The 21,387-nt window shown below is 44.2% G+C and overlaps 1 protein-coding gene and 3 long non-coding RNA genes across 4 annotated transcripts in view; 1 reads left to right on the forward strand and 3 right to left on the reverse strand.

The window, feature by feature from the left end:
• LOC131690659 (tRNA N6-adenosine threonylcarbamoyltransferase, mitochondrial-like) overlaps positions 1 to 21,387 on the reverse strand; it is a 228,370-nt gene that overhangs the window by 57,469 nt on the left and 149,514 nt on the right. The window lies entirely within an intron of this gene.
• On the reverse strand, positions 8,350 to 9,600 carry LOC131690663 (uncharacterized). Its single transcript, XR_009305607.1, has 3 exons — positions 9,080 to 9,600; positions 8,878 to 8,945; positions 8,350 to 8,790 (listed from the first exon to the last, which is right to left on the reverse strand). It is a non-coding gene; the product is annotated as an uncharacterized LOC131690663 (long non-coding RNA).
• On the forward strand, positions 9,749 to 10,907 carry LOC131690664 (uncharacterized). Its single transcript, XR_009305608.1, has 3 exons — positions 9,749 to 10,060; positions 10,222 to 10,365; positions 10,436 to 10,907. It is a non-coding gene; the product is annotated as an uncharacterized LOC131690664 (long non-coding RNA).
• Positions 17,128 to 18,525, reverse strand: LOC131690660 (uncharacterized). The gene is made up of 4 exons (XR_009305605.1): positions 17,925 to 18,525; positions 17,793 to 17,861; positions 17,654 to 17,721; positions 17,128 to 17,566 (listed from the first exon to the last, which is right to left on the reverse strand). It is a non-coding gene; the product is annotated as an uncharacterized LOC131690660 (long non-coding RNA).

Here is a 21,387-nt window from a genome sequence, read left to right on the forward strand (position 1 = left end):
TTATATGAGAAATCTTTTTTTGATCTGTGTATTGATATACCATCCAACATTTACCTCATGATTGAACGCAATGCCTAATCCAAGGGATAAATACTAGAACTCACTGTTTCTTTATCAACACATTATTTTGTCTTTGAAGTGAACTTATATATTGATTTTTGAGAAATAGTTCATTTATTATAAAGGTAATTCACAAAATGTTCTCAACATCGAATTCCTTGAATCACGTAGATGTGTTTTCATACCCCGATATTCAAAATCGGTTTAGTTTTGCCCCTAAAACACCAGTAAAGCAATACTCTGTATGAAACAATCTCATTTTTAATTAGTGGAAATTAATAAGCGAGGACTAAAAATACAAAATGTTTAGTATCTCCGCCGCTCGTGCACGGATTTTGACAATCTATAGCTTGTTAAAAAGGTATTTTTACAAGCTTTCTATTTATGTGCAGATGTGTAGACAATATTGTATTGTTCGAAAGTTATTTGCAAAAAACCTGCTGTGCTTTGAAAAAATCGCCCATATCTCAGAAAGTAAACAACATATCGAAAATCAAAAATAATAGTGTCAAATGGCAACGTTAGGCCTTTCATTTGAAACTAATTTCATTAAGATCGGTTCAGCCATTGCTGAGATAATTACATGACATTTTGTACATACATACATACATACACACACACACATACAGACATTGTCTCAATTTGTCGAGCTGAGTCGATTGGTATATGAGACTCGGCCCTCCGGGCCTCGGAGAAAGTTTTCAAAGTTTGAGCGAATCCTATACATTTCTTTTGTAAGAAATGTAAAACCCGGACGAAATCGGTGGTGTAAAACGGTAGTTATTGTAAAAAAACGTAAGGGCGATACTTCAGTGCTGATAGGTGGGACCGAAAAAGTAAACAATCGCCAAAGGGGCGATACTATCATTTTATCAATTTCAATAGCAAAAACAAATTTTAATTTAATAATTTCAAATACTTTATGAAGTTTTAGGGTTCGATCCCTGAATCATGCAATCTAGGATGTAAAAAACACAATAGTTCTTAAATAGGAAATAAAACCAAGTCTGGAAATATTCACTGTTGATTTTCTTTGAATGGTGTCAATGCTAGTATCGCTTTTCTCAAGAAAAAGTGTTGATTTCTTAGTTCTCAGTCGCGTTGGAAATTTGAGTAAAGTATAAACTTCAAATCGATTAAAAAAATCGATTTTTTTGGCTCAGTACAATATATAACCCCTTTAGGAAAATTCAGTTTTCCCACCACAAATTAGATATTTTATTAACAGAGCATTAACAATAATTCGTTGGTATGTCTATTTTAAGGGCAATTTTTTCGCTTTCCCATTTATTTGGTTTGAGATTTCTAGCACTGATGTTGTCCTATGCATACATATGCATATACACATGATTTGAGCGATTCTCTGAGTCCTGCCACTATCCCATGTAGTATGTGTTATCAAAAACATCGCGAAGCATCAAGTTCTAAATGTTCTCAAACGAAATAATATCCGAAGAGAGTGATAAGAGTTATAAGAAATGTTTCATCACACTGTTAGGTGGATTAAAAGCGTTTTATTTTAAAAATTACTTCAAAATTTGACACGAAGAGTAATATGACTAATGTTCATGATAACAGCAGTTTTACCATAGTATCCGTAAATTCTCGTCGCCTAATTTTGATCCATTACTTTTTGGTTACTATCGGTTTGTTTATTGGGAATAACGTGACAATATGAACTGGATCATAAAAATATTACTGATTCGCGATATCTTGTTCTGTGAATTATATCACACACTATTTGGGATTTTCAGCGCAGTTTTCGTTTTCTATCCAGACATCACCATTAACCTTATCAAACGAATAACGATGTTCGAGGTCCTAATAGTTTATTATATCTAATGCTCGTGTCTATTACTATGATCGCTAGCAGCTGGACATTTCATAAAACAATCATCATCACGAACCAGTTCACGAATACAAGAATTATATTGCATGATTTCGTGAACTTTCACGAGCACGGATATTGGTTCGTGACATATATTAAGAATCATGAAGCAGGTCACGAATACATGAATTTGATGATTTTGTGAACTATTTCACAGGCACGGATATTGTATCGTACCTAATATAATAAAGATCATGAATTAGTTCACGAGTATTGAATGGATTCATGAATAAAATTTTGAATTTCGTGAAATAGTTCACGAGAACATATCCAAAATAGTTTGATTTTGTGAGCTAAGGGTCCTATATCTATGAAAATCATCATGAGCCAACCTTTGGTTTTATGACATAAACTTGTGAACTAGTTCGCGTACTGAAAATCGAATTAGAAATTGCTTGGCGGAAACCGTGACACAAAACAAAAACAAATAGTTCTACTAAAATAAGCGTTATTCGGGCGTTACTGAAGGGAAATTGAACATAATTATAAAACACATGATTTTTGTTCATGGCCCTATTTTCATAACGTAAAAACATGATTGTTCCAGGATTCATAGCACTTTTTTCACGATTTTGGGAACAATTTTTTTCCGTGTAGCTTGGATAAATTAAAAAGGCACAATTGCACCACTAGTTAAAACAGGTTTTTCATTGCACAATCGTATAATTTATTGGTGAGTTTTCTGATACGCGTAGTCAACATCCGAATACCACAAACTGAACTGAACTTACGTTTCATTTTAAGAGATTCTACAATTGAACTGTTGTTGTAGGAAACTCTAATTAACTGATAATTCATTCGAACATATTCGAACCTACAAGCTAGTGATGTAGTACCAGCACCTATTTCTTCAACTTGCTTGAGACTAAAGCTATTGAAACAAACCCGAAATACAGGTAAAAATTCCCTAGCTACCCAAAAACTATCTGCTAGTCATATCAACCATGTCCTTTGTCTCAGCAAATAGGTTGAATACTCTTTTTTCAAATCCGAGCAACACTCCCAATCTAGCCAAAGCGGACGCTCTGTAAAAATATTTTGAACGCGAGGGGAGGGCAAGATCTGCAATGGCTGAATGTTTTTCTACATGGTTAATGGATAGCCCCCAGGTTGAAACGAATGTTGCACCCAGCTTGTAAGTAAATCATAGATTTCTTTATTCACAGCTGCTGTGACTCGCTAGAAGTCTATGATGAACTGCCATATATATATATATATATATATATATATATATATATATATATATATATATATATATATATATATATATATATATATATATATATATATATATATATATATATATATATATATATATATATATATATATATATATATATATATATATATATATATATATATATATATATATATATATATATATATATATATATATATATATATATATATATATATATATATATATAAACTTATTTATCTTAAAATATTTCTAACTTTAAAAGTATACTTTGTATTTTAAATCTAGTTTCATTCGAAAGGTGAGAAAATTTCCTACTGAGTGGTGTTCTCATATCTTTTAGTTAATTAGTTTTAATTACCATTTTGCTGTAAAGTAGAGGAGTCCTTTTGCTAATTTTCTCGAAATAATGAATTATGATTATAGCAACTTCCATTATCCAAAATTTGGGTTTAAGGACGATCCATAATTTGTTCTTGGACGTCATATTCCTATCTCTTCTCATTTCTTTGTAATTTCATTACTATACCTTTCCTGTAACCGACTTGCAAGTGCTTAAAAGACTCTAATCTAAAAAAACATGCTTTATATCGTTATTTACAAGATTTCATTGGAAAGCTGAGAAAATGTCCTATCAACGTATGTACAAATATCTTTCAGTGAAGTGTACTAAATGATTTTTTACTAACGAAATAACTCAAAATTTGTGTTTTTGAAGTTTTTTAATTATTCTAATTATTAATCAACAAAATTTATCGTTACTATTGTTCATTTAATGTCCCGTTATGTTCTCTACAAATTTTTATTTGATCTCTTTTCATTTTGCTGCTATTTAATAGTTAACACAGTCTGACCTCGCCACAAATGTAGTGGGTTCGAAATCGTTATTTTTGCATATGAAACGATGTGATAAAAACGATTTTGCGTCGAAACCAAAAGAGATAATTGAATGGAGTCAAAGAAAGAACTGTAGAACTTGCTGAGATGCATTATTTCCATGATAATAATGGTGATGTTTATTATTTACTATTTTAAGAAAATTAACGAAAATGCTAATAATAGCACTAACTTTAAACTAATTTACTTCTAAAAGAATATTCACTTAACTGAAAAGTAATAATACATTTTGCTCTGTAAAATTTTCCTGGCTTTCGAATAGTAAGAAAAAAAAAGTACAATAAGTGCCATACTTTTTCAATTAGAGCTGGTATTAGTGAAAATGAGATAATAGTATCCAAGTTGAATAACCCAAACTCATGAAAATAAGAAAAGGTAAGTGTATCATGTCAAAGAACGAATTATGCAGTTCTTCAAGACTAACAATCTGGATTATTAAAATGATGAGGTTACCTAGTAGGATTTTCAAGAAATGAACGAAAAATCGATTAAAATTGCTTAATTTTCAATAAATTACTTATTACTATGATGATGATGTACCGATGTACTGCTGGTACCGATCACATACTATGGCATCGAGAGGTGTTGTTTGACATTTTGTATAGGTTCGGACTATGTCTCTGATATTGCCCGTCGTAAGCAGTACAGACGTAGCATACGGACTTGCCTATCACTAAGATTTTTTGCTAACACCCGCCTATGGTAATCCTTTTCCCTCTGTACACCCGGCATATGATGTACCGGCCATATAGCCAGTACTTGTCACAGACTATGGCATATGTGCAGTGGTTATAATCGCACCAGCCCCAGTAGGAGCCACCACCTATACTTTTAGCTCAGCTGAATGATTTTTATTTTTATAAGTTCAATCACTCCCTCCTAATACTCTCCTATCCCTTGGCTTGGTTTGCTTGTTGTGTAGCATACTTTACGGCGTTTAGTGTGATAAAAAAATCAAATTCCATACATGCACGGCCACCTGTACACTCTGCACTAGGCCATACACATACCACACAACACCACACCCGCTTGTAAGTGCCTTTCCCATTATTGTGTATGCAAACAACACAACACACAATACAAACAACACACTTGCAACTTCCAAGCAAGGGTAGTCTTTTTTTACAATGGAGAAGACCTTTATGTCCTAGCCCAGTACACGTGCTATTGGTAGGGTCCAATCTACCGCACGGGGTGCATTGGGGACGTGTCGGGCTCGAATGGTGACGCTGCCATTAATACCGACTAAACTCCATTGGGCTCCGCCATCGTTCCTCCCAGGAACTACCTCTCAGTATTACTTCTGGGGGGATGGCTGTACTAAATGTACTCATTCACTCTCACTCACGCGTTCATACGTCCTGTATAAGACTTACTTGGGTGCTCTCTCTATCGCACTTTGATTCACTCTCAAACACTCCCACATGATGCTGACTTTTGTGCTCACCTTTTTCGTTCCTTGCGAGGCTGACTTGTGTGCTCACCTTACTTATTCCTTGCTAGGCTTACTTTTGTGCTCGCCCCACCCATACCATGTGAGGCTGACTTGGGTGCTCACCTTATCACCTGATTCACTCTCGATCGTGCCACTCTATTGTACCTCTGTCACTCCCCCTGGCATCCCATGTGGAACATTTTTCTTAGGCCCCACTTCTGACATACCATGCGAGGCTGACTTGTGTGCTCCCCTTTTTCATTCCTTGCTAGGCTTACTTTTGTGCTAGCTTCTACCATACCATGTGAGGCTGACTTTTGTGCTCACCCTTAACATGCCGTGTGAGACTGACTTGGATGCTCACCCTTTCACTCCTCTGCCACGCCATGAGGCATCGATAGCTAAGTCCCAACATACTACGCTACGACCCTCCCGTCTTGGCATGAGGCAGTCCACTTATACGCCTGTACACTCACTCTTCTGTCTTGCTTCAAGGTGGCTGGGTTTACCCCTTACGCGGTTTCCAGTCGCTGCGCCAAACCTGCCTCGGCATGAACAGACCATTCACTCCCTTTTTTGCGCTTGGCCTTTTTCGCTCCAACTAACCAATCACTAGTTAGCCGTGCCCGTCGTCTGTTGCTCGGTTCGCCAGATTACCTGTAGCCTACAGGCAATCTGGATGGTAGCAGCCGAGACTGCGTTCCACTTCTCCACCGATTGACACATCCGCTGAATAAGGGTATCAGGGGTTCTGTCCCAGCCACAGACGTCAAGCATTACTCTTCTTTCGACGTCGAACCGATGACAGACGAACAGTATGTGTTCGGCAGTTTCGTCTACACCTGGGCAGTCCGGGCAGGTTGGGACCTCTGCGTGCCCGAACCTGTGGAGGTACTGTCGGAAACAGCCATGGCCTGATAGGAATTGTGTGAACTTCCCCATGGGGTCTTCCCACCCAGCTCGATATGCTAGGTATCAGCCGGTGGGTCCACCTACCTTTCGAGGAGTTGTCCCACTCACGCTGCCATCTGGCGACCGAGGTCACCCTGGTGCGCTCGCGGGCTCCCCTATTTCCACGTAGCTCAAAGCACTCCTCATCTTCCCGAATGACCAGCCCGACTGGCATCATGCTCGCTATCACGCAGGATGCATCGTGTGATACCGTGCGGTAGGCAGATATCACTCTGAGGCACATCACGCGGTAGGTGCTCTCCAGTTTCTGTAGGTAACTGGTTACCCTCAGTGCTCTTGACCATGATGGGCCGCCGTACCTGAGGATAGATACGGCAATACCTGCCAGTAGCCTACGTCTACTGGCGCACACCTTTGAGCTGTTGGACATCATCCTCGATAGAGCCGCAACAGCAGTCGACGCTCTCTTGCATGTATAGTCGACATAGCTGCCGAAGGTCCGCTTGTCGTCTATAATGACTCCGAGAGACTTCAGACTTCGCTGTGAAGTGATCGCGACTTCTCCCACATGGATAACTGCATGTTGTGCCGACTTGCGGTTGTTGACAATAACTACCTCCGTCTTATGATGAGCGAGCTCCAGGCCTCTCGCGCTCATCCATTCCTCCACCATGTTGATCGCGTGTTCTGCGGTTAATTCTACCTCAGGGATTGACTCCCCGTAGACCTCCAAGGTTACGTCGTCAGCAAAGCCGACGATCTTGACCCCAGGAGGGAACTTCAGTCTCAGAACCCCGTCATACATGAGGTTCCATAGCACCGGGCCTAGGATCGAGCCCTGTGGGACTCCGGCGGTAATCGGAACCCTTTTCTGACCGGCATCGGTCTCGTATAGCAGTACGCGGTTCTGGAAGTAACTTTCCAAGATCCGGTACAGACCCACCGGTAGGCTAAGCCGGTGTAACGAGAGCGCGATGGCATCCCAGCTTGCGCTGTTGAATGCGTTCTTCACGTCAAGTGTCACTAACGCACAGTATCGAATGCCTCGCCTTTTCCGTTGGAACGCTATCTCGACAGTATTTATCACTGAGTTGAGAGCGTCCAATGTAGACTTACCCTTCCGAAAGCCAAACTGGTTGCTTGACAGGCCGTCCATACCTTCCGCGTACGGGGTTAGCCTGTTGAGGATGATCCTCTCAAGCAGTTTGCCAGTCGTGTCGATCAGACAGATTGGTCTGTACGCCGATGGGTCGCCTGGCGGCTTCCCGGGCTTCGGCAACAGCACCAATTTCTGCCTTTTCCATCTATCGGGGAAACGGCACTCGTCAAGGCATCTCTGCATAGCTAGCCTGAACATGTTCGGGTTCGCTATGATCGCTGCCTTGAGAGCGTTGTTTGGAACTCCATCCGGCCCTGGAGCTTTGTTCATTGCTAGGGATTTAGCCACTGCGAGTAGTTCTTCATTCGTCACTGGAGCCACCATTTCGGTCGTGCCCGCACTGTCTCGTAGTGCAGGTGGCCAGGGGCTTGTGGCTCGAGACGGGAAGAGTACTTCGATAATCGTTACCAACCGGTCCGGAGACCGTTCTGGGGGTGAAGAGCCCCCTTTGGTCTTGGCCATCACTATTCTGTGTAACCTCTAGACCAGCTCAGTGGGTGGTTGGAGGGGAATTATGCTGGTACTCGTTTTGTGCGTACACATACTCACCCCGGGACTCATTCCCTATGGGAACAATATGAAAACGGACCATTCATCGCCACTGCCGACCAAGGTAAAATAAGCTAAAGGTAAACATTTTATCTAAAGTGACTCACTAGCGGAACCGAGAACCGCCTTCTGGCTGAACCATACGAGGACGAGGGCTGACGACTCCTTTTGAGTCCGGAGAACGATTCAACTGTAGTGTTAAATGTGCAGGCAACGTTTCGTGAAATACTAAGCACGGTTTAGACATATTTTCAATTTATTTTAATCCCCCCCCCTTTTTGTTCTTAAATCTATGTGACGTCACTTATCTAATCTACTACTTGCGGGTTATTTGTTGGTGTAGAATTGGCGAAGCTAACCATCGATGATAACGGGCGAAAACTTGTAGTATAAGGCAAAATGTCAACAGTCTTTCCGTTGCGATGACTCATGCGGCTGTTGTGTTAGCAGGAAGCGGTGCGGATATAGCTCGTTGCAGGAAACTGATTCCGCAGACAATATGGCGACGACCTTCCCGTCGCTCTTGTACGGGCTTGATCCTTGCTTGTAGAAGGAAAGCTGTTCATTAGAACAATGGCGACGAACCTTCGGGCGCGTCGTACTGGTAGCTCTTCGTCATCACGATTTCTTCCTGCGAATTAAACCGCTTCGAACGAAGTTCAAAGCCCGAAATAAAAAGGCCCGCTGGGGACCTGCCCAGCAGAAATTAGCATTTGTGCCACGTGTTTTAATACCCCTAACCTACACCAACTTTTTCCCGTTCCATTTAACAAGTTTACCTTTTCATCTTATTTTTAATTTGTAGGTGTTTCGTGATTTTCCGTGTTCGTCTTCCCTGTCTGTGACACTGTAGAATATACATTATTTAAATAGCACTAAGACAATACGCTTTTATTATTCTAAAACTACTCTACTAACCTACAAAAGAATTTTTATATTTAACACATTTTAATCTGTTTTACTTTCTATTAATCGACTAACCTTCCCTATAACAAAAAACATTATTAACACAATTAACACCACTTAACAAATATACAAAAAAAATCATACTGTAATTAAAACAAAACCGCGCGCACTTCTTATTTCCTCGAATGCTGAGGACCGAAAGACCGTTCTTGGTCATTGCTGAGTCTGACTAGGCTCGGATGGTACCAAGAAAACCTCAATTTTCTCCATATCATCCGATCTGACACTTCCATTGTTTAAACCTGGCAGCCCTTCCCATTGCTGCAACAGCGATGAATGACATGTTGCGCGACGTCATTCGCTCAAACCGTTGTGATTGAGTTACCCTAGTTGAGAGTACTCCCGCGTGAGTGACTCCTCCGTCCCAGACGTAAACGTCAGACTTGGAGGACTACCACTCACACAGCTGACAATATACCTAGGGTAGGACTTAGGATTGTTGGAATTAATTGAGCTAATCTAGAGTACATTTTCATTGTGGCGAAGCCGACAATCAACATTGTAACAAGCGGTTACAATACCCCCTCATTACTCTTCAAAATGAAAGAATTCATTTTGAAAAGAAAGATGTAACTTTGAAACGAAAGATGGAATTTGATTTGAAAGTTTGATAATCGTTTGGCTGATAACTAATTTGCAACATTATCAAATAAGTTACAGCACATCGTTATCTATGCCCTTTTCATAAGTTGTTCCATTTTTCTTCTTCACCCAGTGAAGAGGAAAAGAACTCACCTCAACACGCATACGTGTTGAGAACTGTCAAAGTGGAATGTTTACGTTTAGCTGTGGACTACTGTTAATTTTTTCTAGCCAGTTCAAATATTATGGAATGTTACGACAGTAACTGTTTCATTTGCTAAAAATTTCCGTGGTACCTGTCGCTCAACAAGATTCTGGTGGTTCATTTAACGATTCGTTATCCATTGGCCGGTTGGAAGGTTAATCTGCTGCGAAGGAAATTTCACACAAAGGAGTTAGTTATTCTTTTATGTGGTGGGATAATCAAGTAAATTTTTCGACGGACTTCGGTTTCACATTATACGGTGCCATTTAACAATGTGCACTCATTGATATCCGGATTTATCAATGATAATAAAATAGTGAATTTTTGTATGTTCAAAAACTACCCTTTTGACGAAATGTTTCTGTTTCAGAGTTTTAACAATATTAGCTCACACTCCGCTTTTCACATACTCGTGTGTCGGTTATGCGAGCTGGTTTCACAACGAGAAAATATCACAGGGGATGCAGACCGTCTCGTTCGGCAATCATCCGCTACTGCGACTATTCAATTAATTGTAAACAAATAACCGTCACTCCTCACAAACAGCGACTAACTGTTCTAAATGCTTGTTTATATCATTCCAGGAATAAAGATTGACTTTCCTTTCATAAACAGCGTTCCAGGACCAATTCCTGCCGCTATATTTTCAATCGGTGGATATCGTACGGGTCTATCCCGATTTTTGGTGTACAGTTTGTTACTGCCCTCTCTTGGCTGGGCTATAAATCGACTCATTGATGTACGTTTGCCATCAATAGTAAACGAGCTGCTTTAATTCAACAACCGTTTTGAAGATAATCGTTTCGTTTCAGGGTTCGAACCACATATTGCATGATGCAGAACGATTGGCCTACCAAACTCCGCTTCTTAGCGTGTTGGTCCAATACAGAACGGTGGCTATCTGGGAGATAAAAAAAAGTTACGTCGAACTACCATCAACCCAGGAAACCATGTTTGAAACCGTCCAGAAACACCGATGCAGCTTTGAAACTACCTCGCCGGACAAAGTTTTTTTTATATACATATATACAATAATGGGAAAATTTTACTATATACAATTAATTTAAGCATGCAAATAAGGAACGGGAATAATAATTTTCCTTCCGAAGCAATCTGGTTCATCGTCTCGATTCATAGAGCTTATTTTTCCAACAACCATATTAATTAACCGACTTTTCTAGTTACAATCTTCCGAATCTTCGGGGGTCGGAAGTTCCGGTATTCTATATTATTGCTTGTAACCAATGTTTTAGCGAAAGCCCTGCCTGAGCCCGAATTTGCCTAAGATAAATTTAATCTCGTAATAATTGAAAAGGTTTGTTTTGTCGAGGAATTTAAACTGGGATTATTATTTGCTTTCCTAAATGGACTAGCCGTCGATTATTAGGGTTTTATTCTTTGGATGGTTGGATTTCCTTAGCACATTAACCTCGTGTGCCGTATGCAACACGGATTCAATATTCACGCTTCAATCTGTTGTTTGGTGCGTTCTATTCTGCATAATTTTTCGATTGTTTACTAAATTTATCGTGATTCTGTTTGACACAGAGTTCCAACTCATATGCCTTTCGAGATGATTGAACAATTTGTTTGAGAAAATAAGAAATTCTAAGCTGACTCCATGAATATTCACTATAAAACATACCTTCGTTTGAAGGACGAAGATTCTTTTACAAACAGCGTGCTGTTTTTTGCTTCCCCTTCGGGGAGTTTTGAAGAATTCAAAATTTTGTGGGTATTTGAAGTTGGGCGCCATTTTGTAACCTCTAGACCAGCTCAGTGGGGCCGGCAAATGCCTGGGCAATGCGCAATACAGACCCGGTGGTTAGCCACAGTGGTCCTTAGCCTCTTGCCCAGGAACTCCTATCTCTACCTCCCCGCGGAACCGGCTGGGATACGAGTAGCCATAGGAATGTTCGGGTAGCCAACTCGTTGGGACTATGGTCGTATGCTGACAGGGAAGGGGGGCCGTGTAGTTGCCGGCATACAATAGCGCTATGGACCACCCGTTCCGGTGATATGGGCCCACCAAACGGGGTAACCCCAATTCCAAGGCGTGAAGCGATCCGTGCCGAGGGATGAATGATCGGGGGGGTGAAAAAGATGCCCGATCGTTAACGGAGCCTGTGGGGTACCTGGGCACCCCCCACAGTAAGTGTCTCTTACCACGTTAATGCGGAGCTCTGGCGTGGCGGACCTATTTTCTCGCGCAACTCGTGGGTCTTAATATGAGTCTTTGCAATAATAATAATAAAAAAGTATGCGATAAGGAGGCGGAAGTGTTTACGGCGCTGAACCCCTTTGCCAAAGGGGGTCTGGCGAGGTCTCCCCCAACAGGGGCTGACAACGGAGCGAAGGTGGCCGCAAATAACGGCACCGAAGGTGAAATGGATGTGGTAGGAGATAATACCACCAGCACGCTTGGCGGACCACTACCTGCGATGCAGGAAGTGGTCAAGCAGCTGGATAGCATTATCGAATTCACAAGCGGGAGGAGTAACATCAGCAAGGAACTAAAACAGAACCTGCTGGTGCTTCGTCAGGCTGTTCGAGTCGCAAGACAAGAACAAGTGGCCTATATGAAGAGGTTGACGGAAAGAGAGAAGGCCGATCGCGGTATCCAAACCGAGGCCTTCTCCTTCCACGGCGGAGCGACGATGGCGCAGGAGGCGATAGATTTAGCCTTATCGGCCACCAAACGCTTAATGGAGGGGGAGACTGCGAAGCGGCCTAGGCCTAATGTAGGCACGCGCAGCAATGCCAAACGACGGGCAACCAACAAGGCCAAACGTCGCTTGGGAGGTGCGGATCCGGGTGCGAAGGATCCCGCAGGGCGGCGTCCCGAGAAGGCGACTTCCCAGCCTAAAAAGGCGAAAGCCGCCAATCGGGCGCGCACTGCCGAGCGACCTGGCACCAGCCTGCCGGCGCCATCGGTACAAGATGGCGAATGGCAGGTGGTCAGCAGGGAGCGGAAGTCCAACGCACCTCGACCCGCTAAGAAGAAGGCGAGGGATAGAGGAGAGGCCCTGCTGGTGAAAACCAACGGGGGCAGCTATGCGGATGTCCTAAAATCGATGCGGGCGGCCGAAAGCCTCTCGAACTTAGGACAGGATGTGCGAAGCGTCAGACGCACCAAAGATGGCGAAATGATCTTGGTGCTGAAGTGTGGATCACAATCCAATGGAGCAACGTATAGGAGGTTGGCCCAAGAGGTCTTGGGAAACGGCGCTCAGGTGAGGTCGTTGGGAGCGGAAGTGACTCTCCAGTGTAAGCAACTGGACGAGATCACAAACGCAGAGGACGTCGTCTCGGCCGTTAAGCAGCAGTGCGGCGTCGAGATCGATCAGAACTCTGTACGTATCAGGGAGCGGTTGCTTGGCACGCAGGTAGCTTACTTCAAGTTACCGGCCGCGGAAGCCAAGAAAGTAACCGACAAAGGGAAGTTGAAGATCGGATGGTCAGTATGCCCAGTTAGCATACTCCAGCCGCCTTCAGTGGACCGATGTTTTAAATGTCTGGAGCCAGGCCACAAGTCATACGACTGTAAGGGCCCAGACAGGAGCAAGTTGTGTCGTCGCTGCGGCGAGGAGGGACACAAGGCGCTGAAATGCGAGAGGGCACCCAAGTGTCTCATCTGCGCTAGCAAGAAGCAGGGCCGCAACCATGTTATGGGCGGACCTGCTTGTCCCTTCGGGGAGGCGGGAAAGAGGAAGCAATGGCAATCGTCACACAGCTGAATCTTAACCACTGCGCACCTGCTCAGCAGTTACTGTGGCAGTCGGTATTGGAGTCGGGGACAGATGTCGCCCTTCTATCCGACCCGTACAACGTCCCTGCCGACAACGGCAACTGGGTGGCGGACGGGTCTGGAATGGCGGCAATCTGTGCAACGGGTCGGTTCCCGGTCCAGGAGGTAGTACAGTCCTCTGCGGAGGGTGTCGCGATTGCCAAGATCAATGGTGTGTTCTATTGTAGCTGCTATGCCCCACCTATGTGGCCAATAGAACAGTTCAACCAGATGATCGATAGGCTCTCGTCTGACATGGTGGGACGAAAGCCGTTTGTCATAGCGGGTGACTTCAACGCTTGGGCGGTGGAGTGGGGCAGCCGCTACACAAATGGTAGGGGCCAAGCGCATCTGGAGGCGCTTGCGAAACTCGACGCAGTGCTAGTCAATGATGGTTCCGCTAGCACATTCCGTAGGAATGGGGTCGAGTCGTGGATTGACGTATCGTTTGCCAGTCCAAGTTTGGTCCCAGACATGGACTGGAGGGTAGACGAAGGCTACACCCATAGTGATCACCTAGCAATACGCTTCAGGATCAACTTTGGTGTGCAGCATTCTAGGGCGGGTAATCCCTGTCAGGTACGCGGGTGGAAGACCAATCACTTCGACAGCGAAGTTTTCACCGCGGCCCTGGGACTGGAGGCCAACACCGACAGTCTAAGCGGGGATGCGCTGGTAGCTGTTCTATCACGCGCGTGCGACGCCACCATACCGAGGAAGACCCTGCCAAGAAATGGCAGACGCTCGGTATATTGGTGGAGTGCTGAGATCGCAGCCCTACGGTCAGCTTGCCTACAAGCTAGACGTAGGATGCAGCGAGCCCGCACTGAGGAGGGTAGAGTGGAACGACGTGAAGTGTTTCGTGCTGCGAAATCGGCCCTTAACAAGGCCATCAAGCGCAGCAAGAGAGCGTGTTTTGACAAATTGTGCGAGGAGGCCAACGTGAATCCGTGGGGCGATGCCTACAGGATCGTGATGGCAAAGACCAAAGGGGGCTCCTCACCTCCTGAACGGTCGCCAGAACGGTTGGCGAGAATTATCGAAGTACTCTTCCCGTCCCGAACCATAAGTCCCTGGCCCCCAGCGCCGCAAGGCACGGCGGGTACGGACGACATGGTGGCCCCGGTGACGAACGAAGAGCTACTTGCAGTTGCTAATTCTCTAGCGGTGAATAAAGCTCCAGGGCCTGATGAAGTTCCAAACAGCGCTCTCAAGTCAGCAATCATGGCGAACCCGAACATGTTCAGGTTGGCTATGCAGAGATGCCTTGACGAGTGCCGTTTTCCGGATAGATGGAAAAGGCAGAAGCTGGTACTGTTGCCGAAGGCCGGGAAGCCGCCTGGCGACCCATCGGCGTACAGACCAATCTGTCTGATTGACACGACGGGCAAATTGCTTGAGAGGATTATCCTCAACAGGCTAACTCCATACGCAGAAGGTATGGAGGGCCTGTCAAGTAATCAGTTCGGTTTTCGAAAGGGAAAGTCCACGGTGGACGCTATCAACTCAGTGGTAAGGACTGCCGAGATAGCGATCCAACGGAAGAGGCGGGGTATTCGATATTGCGCGTTAGTGACACTTGACGTGAAGAACGCATTCAACAGCGCAAGCTGGGATGCCATCGCGCTCTCGTTACACCGGCTTGGCCTGCCGGTGGGCCTGTACCGGATCTTGGAAAGCTACTTCCAGAACCGTGTACTATTATACGAGACCGATGCCGGTCAGCAAAGTGTTCTTATTACCGCAGGAGTTCCGCAAGGTTCAATCCTGGGCCCGGTACTATGGAACCTTATGTATGACGGGGTTCTGAGACTAAAGTTCCCTCCGGGTGTGAAAATAGTCGGTTTCGCCGATGATGTCACCCTGGCGGTCTATGGGGAGTCAATCTCAGAGGTAGAACTAACGGCGACACACGCGATAAGCATAGTGGCGGAATGGATGAGCGCGAGAGGCCTAGAGCTCGCCCATCACAAGACGGAGGTGGTTGTTGTCAATAACCGCAAGTCGGCACAACAAGCAGTTATCCAAGCGGGAGAAGTTGAGATAACTTCTAAGCGGAGTCTGAAGATTCTTGGGGCCATCATAGACGACAAGCTGACCTTCGGCAGTCATGTCGACTATGCGTGCAAGAAGGCTTCGGTGGCTGTTGCGGCATTATCGAGGATGATGTCCAACAGCTCCAAGGTGTGCGCCAGTAGACGCAGGCTACTGGCCGGTGTCGCCGTATCTATTCTTAGGTTCGGTGGACCGTCCTGGGCGAGGGCACTGGGAGTAACCAGTTACCGTCGCAAATTGGAGAGCACCTATCGCTTGATGTGTCTCAGAGTGATATCTGCCTACCGCACGGTATCACATGATGCATCCTGCGTGATAGCGGGTATGATGCCAGTCGGGCTGGTCATCCGGGAAGACGAAGATTGTTTCGAATTGCGTGGCAATAGGGGAGTCCGTGAGCGTGCCAGGGTGACCTCGGTCGCCAGATGGCAACGCGAATGGGACAACTCGTCGAGAGGTAGGTGGACCCACCGGCTGATACCCAACATATCTAGCTGGGTGGGAAGACCCCATGGGGAAGTTCACTTCCATCTGACACAATTCCTGTCAGGCCATGGCTGTTTCCGACAGTACCTCCACAGGTTTGGGCACGCTGAGGCCCCAGTCTGCCCAGACTGCCCAGGTGTCGACGAAACTGCGGAGCACGTACTATTCGTATGTCCCCGCTTCGACGTCGAAAGAGGCGCTATGCTAGGCGTCTGCGGCTTGGACACAACCCCTGATACCCTTGTACAGGGAATGAGCCAAGCGGTAGAGAAGTGGAACGCAGTTTCGACTGCCACCACTCAGAATGCCTGCCGGCTGCAGAGAGCATGGAGCGCCGAGCAGCAGGCGAGGAGTTAGAGTGAGTGAATTGGCGGATGATAGACGAAGGTATGGTCTACCCATGCCAAGATGGGAGCGAGTGTGCGAGAATGTAAGGCACGAGTGAGAGCGTACGCTAAGTACGGCCATCCCCCCAGAAGTAAGCCCAATGGAGTTTAGTCGGTATTAATGGCTGGTCACCATTCGAGTCCGACACGCCCCCAGTGCACCCCGTGCGGTAGATTGGACCCTACCAATAGCACGTGTACTGGGTTAGGACATAAAGGTCTTCTCCATTGTTAAAAAAAAAGACCAGCTCAGTGGGTGGTTGGAGGGGAATTATGCTGGTACTCGTTTTGTGCGTACACATACTCACCCCGGGACTCATTCCCTATGGGAACAATATGAAAACGGACCATTCATCGCCACTGCCGACCAAGGTAAAATAAGCTAAAGGTAAACATTTTATCTAAAGTGATTCACTAGCGGAACCGAGAACCGCCTTCTGGCTGAACCATACGAGGACGAGGGCTGACGACTCCTTTTGAGTCCGGAGAACGATTCAACTGTAGTGTTAAATGTGCAGGCAACGTTTCGTGAAATACTAAGCACGGTTTAGACATATTTACAATTTATTTTAATCCCCCCCCCCTTTTTGTTCTTAATTCTATGTGACGTCACTTATCTAATCTACTACTTGCGGGTTATTTGTTGGTGTAGGATTGGCGAAGCTAACCATCGATGATAACGGGCGAAAACTTGTAGTATAAGGCAAAATGTCAACAGTCTTTCCGTTGCGATGACTCATGCGGCTGTTGTGTTAGCAGGAAGCGGTGCGGATATAGCTCGTTGCAGGAAACTGATTCCGCAGACAATATGGCGACGACCTTCCCGTCGCTCTTGTACGGGCTTGATCCTTGCTTGTAGAAGGAAAGCTGTTCATTAGAACAATGGCGACGAACCTTCGGGCGCGTCGTACTGGTAGCTCTTCGTCATCACGATTTCTTCCTGCGAATTAAACCGCTTCGAACGAAGTTCAAAGCCCGAAATAAAAAGGCCCGCTGGGGACCTGCCCAGCAGAAATTAGCATTTGTGCCACGTGTTTTAATACCCCTAACCCACACCAACTTTTTCCCATTCCATTTAACAAGTTTACCTTTTTATCTTATTTTTAATTTGTAGGTGTTTCGTGATTTTCCGTGTTCGTCTTCCCTGTCTGTGACACTGTAGAATATACATTATTTAAATAGCACTAATACAATACGCTTTTATTATTCTAAAACTACTCTACTAACCGTACAAAAGAATTTTTATATTTAACACATTTTAATCTGTTTTACTTTCTATTAATCGACTAACCTTCCCTATAACAAAAAACATTATTAACACAATTAACACCACTTAACAAATATACAAAAAAATCATACTGTAATTAAAACAAAACCGCGCGCACTTCTTATTTCCTCGAATGCTGAGGACCGAAAGACCGTTCTTGGTCATTGCTGAGTCTGACTAGGCTCGGATGGTACCAAGAAAACCTCAATTTTCTCCATATCATCCGATCTGACACTTCCATTGTTTAAACCTGGCAGCCCTTCCCATTGCTGCAACAGCGATGAATGACATGTTGCGCGACGTCATTCGCTCAAACCGTTGTGATTGAGTTACCCTAGTTGAGAGTGCTCCCGCGTGAGTGACTCCTCCGTCCCAGACGTAAACGTCAGACTTGGAGGACTACCACTCACACAGCTGACAATATACCTAGGGTAGGACTTAGGATTGTTGGAATTAATTGAGCTAATCTAGAGTACATTTTCATTGTGGCGAAGCCGACAATCAACATTGTAACAAGCGGTTACACCTGTAGGTCACAGGTTGTCGAAACACGCTCTCTTACGGCTTTTAATAGCCTTGTTAAGGGCCAATTTCGCAGCTCGAAACACTTCACGGCGGTTCTCTCTTGCATCCTCGGTGCGAGCTCTTTGCATCCTACGTCTAGCTCTGAGGCAGGCTGACCGTAGAGCTGCAATCTCGGCACTCCACCAGTATACCGGGCATCTGCCGTTTCTTGGCAGTGTTTTTCTCGGCATAGTGGCGTCGCACGCGCGTGTGGTGTTGGCCTCCAGTCCCAGGGCCGCGCACAGTGGCACGACTTAGAACAAAATGTGGACTAAAGTCCAAGCTTTTCCGTATCGGTTCATATAGGACGTTTTTATGTAGTTTTGGTACGCTGAATTCGTTTTCGATATTAAAACATTTCAAAAATAAACATTTACTATTCATTAGGGTGTCTCAAAAATATTTTTTTTCTGAATCGTTCTTAAAATTTGTGTATATTAATTTTTGTGTGCTAAATCCTTTTTTGATATTACCATTTGTAAAAAAAATTTCATTATGCATTAGGGTGGCTCAAAAATAATTATTTTGTTGTGAAGGCTCAAAATTTTTTTAAAGACATTTTTGTGCGCTGAATTCCTATGTTGGTTATAAAAGTAGAAATTAACTTTACTACTTATTAGAGTGCCTCAAAAGTAAATATTTTGTCTTTTATAATGATTTCTTTCAATTGTAATTTTGGAATTAATTTTACGTATGGAAACGAATTGATTGACATCTCATTATGGGGCTTCAGAAATGACTATATTATTTTTAAGAATCAAATAATATGTGATCGACTAATTTTGGAACGTTTTATTCATAAGTGGGTTACTTGGTATGAAAACTACATTTTCTTTCATTTTCAAAACAAACATTTTGAGCGTCCTAGAGGAATATTGATTTACATTCACTAATCAACAAGATGGTTAACGATTTTGTTTTCGCAGATGTGTTTTAAGTTACTTAGATTGCTTATTTCATACCTTAAATAAAAATAAATTCAAAATCCAATTTTTTCGCGTATATGGTTCATTTCAAAATGGTCTTATTTTAATTGGAAAATATCGCATATTCTTAAGCTATATCCGTGCTATGCAAACTCGGATAAAATAGTCTCACAAAATGACTAGAACTCAAATGAGTTCACTCAATTTGACAGTTATTACGTAAGTAAGCAAAAATAGTTCATGAAACATTTTATGACACATTTCAATGGTTGAAAATATTTACTGATTTTTAAACATTCTTAATTCCTTTACCACTTAAAAACCATATTTTCAATTCAGCTCCTTACTCTTGATCACTAGTAAAACCCTTGTAGATCATGCTCTAAACGCTATTTGAAAGTTGTGCATAAATTAATGTCATTACTCTAGTTATAAAGTGAATATTCAAATTAAACATCAGTAATAACCATGCGTCTCCATTCACAGTTTTTTCAAATTTTGACTGCTTATCGCAAGTTTTCGCAAAACTAGCATAGGCTCATTTCAAAGAGAAAATGAAAAGCTTTCGAATGAGCATAGCGTGATCGCGGGCATTCACGGGCGTCGTTGTTGTTTTCGCTTTAGAACTTCGAATTCAATAAAAATTCATGACAAACAGTTATCTAAACACTAACTAAACCAACTAGTGACTTATTTTTGGCGATTTTACGATGTAATTTTATCACACGGATAATTTTGGTGAACTACTGCAATTCATAAAATGAACCGTTTCTTTGAAAAACGAGAATAACCTATGTAGTTCCTATGGTCAAATAATGCAAAAAACACTTGAGTTATGCTCTTCAAAAAGCTGTCAAAAATTTATTTTGCATTCAAATCACCCAAAATCTCGCAAAAATGTCTCTGGTGGCTCAGCTGATACGAGAAAAATACTAGTGAAAATATCGCATAACCTTCATATATGGACTTAAGTCCGGGCTCGTCCCACTGTGCCGCGGTGCAAGCTTCGCTGTCGAAGTGATTGGACTTCCACCCGCGTACCTGACAGGGATCTCCCGCCCTCGGATGCTGCACACCATAGTTGATCCTAAAGCGGATTGCTAAATGATCGCTATGGGTGTAGCCTTCGTCTACCCTACATTCCATGCCTGGAGCCAGACTCGGGCTGGCAAATGTTACGTCAATCCACGCCTCCACCCCGTTTCTACGGAATGTACTAGCGGAGCCATTATTAGCTAGCACAGCCCCTGACCCCTGCTATTTGTTCAGCGGCTGCCCCACTCCACTGCCCAAGCGTTAAAGTCTCCCGCTATGACTACCGGTTTCCGGCCCACTAGGTCTGACGAGAGCCTGTCGATCATCTGGTTGAACTGTTCTATTGGCCACCTTGGTGGAGCGTAGCAGCTGCAATAGAACATACCATTGATCTTGGCAATCGCAACACCCTCGGCGGAGGAGTGTATTACCTCTTGAACCGGGAACCGTCCCGTTGTACAGATTGCCACCATTCCAGACCCGTCCGACACCCAATTGCCGTTGTCGGCAGGGATGCTGTACGGGTCTGATAGGAGGGCGACATCTGTCCTCGACTCCGAGACCGACTGCCACAGCAGCTGTTGGGCTGCTGCACAATGGTTAAGATTTAGCTGTGTGACGTTCACGGCTTCTTCTTATTTACCTCGCCGAACGGACACGAAGGTCCACCCATAGCATGCTTATGGGCTTGCTTCTTAGCGGTGCAGATAAGACACTTGTGAGCCTTAGTGCAACCCCGCTCTTTATTCCCCTCCTCGCCGCAGCAACGACATAGTTTGCTCCTATCTATGCCCTTGCCCTCGTAGGCTTTGTGGCCGGACTCAAGGCACCGATAGCACCTATCCACTGAAGGCGGCTGGGGTATGCTAATTGGGCATACCGACCAGCCGATCTTCAGCTTACCTTTCTCGGTTACCTTTTTGGCATCCGCCTTCAGTAGCCTGAGGTAGGCTACTTGGGTGCCAGAGGGTCCATCTGTAAATCTCACAGAGGCCCGCTCGATTGTGACGTCGCATTGCTCCTTAACGGC

This window comes from Topomyia yanbarensis, chromosome 3, assembly GCF_030247195.1.
Source record: "Topomyia yanbarensis strain Yona2022 chromosome 3, ASM3024719v1, whole genome shotgun sequence".
Taxonomy (NCBI): domain Eukaryota; kingdom Metazoa; phylum Arthropoda; class Insecta; order Diptera; family Culicidae; genus Topomyia; species Topomyia yanbarensis.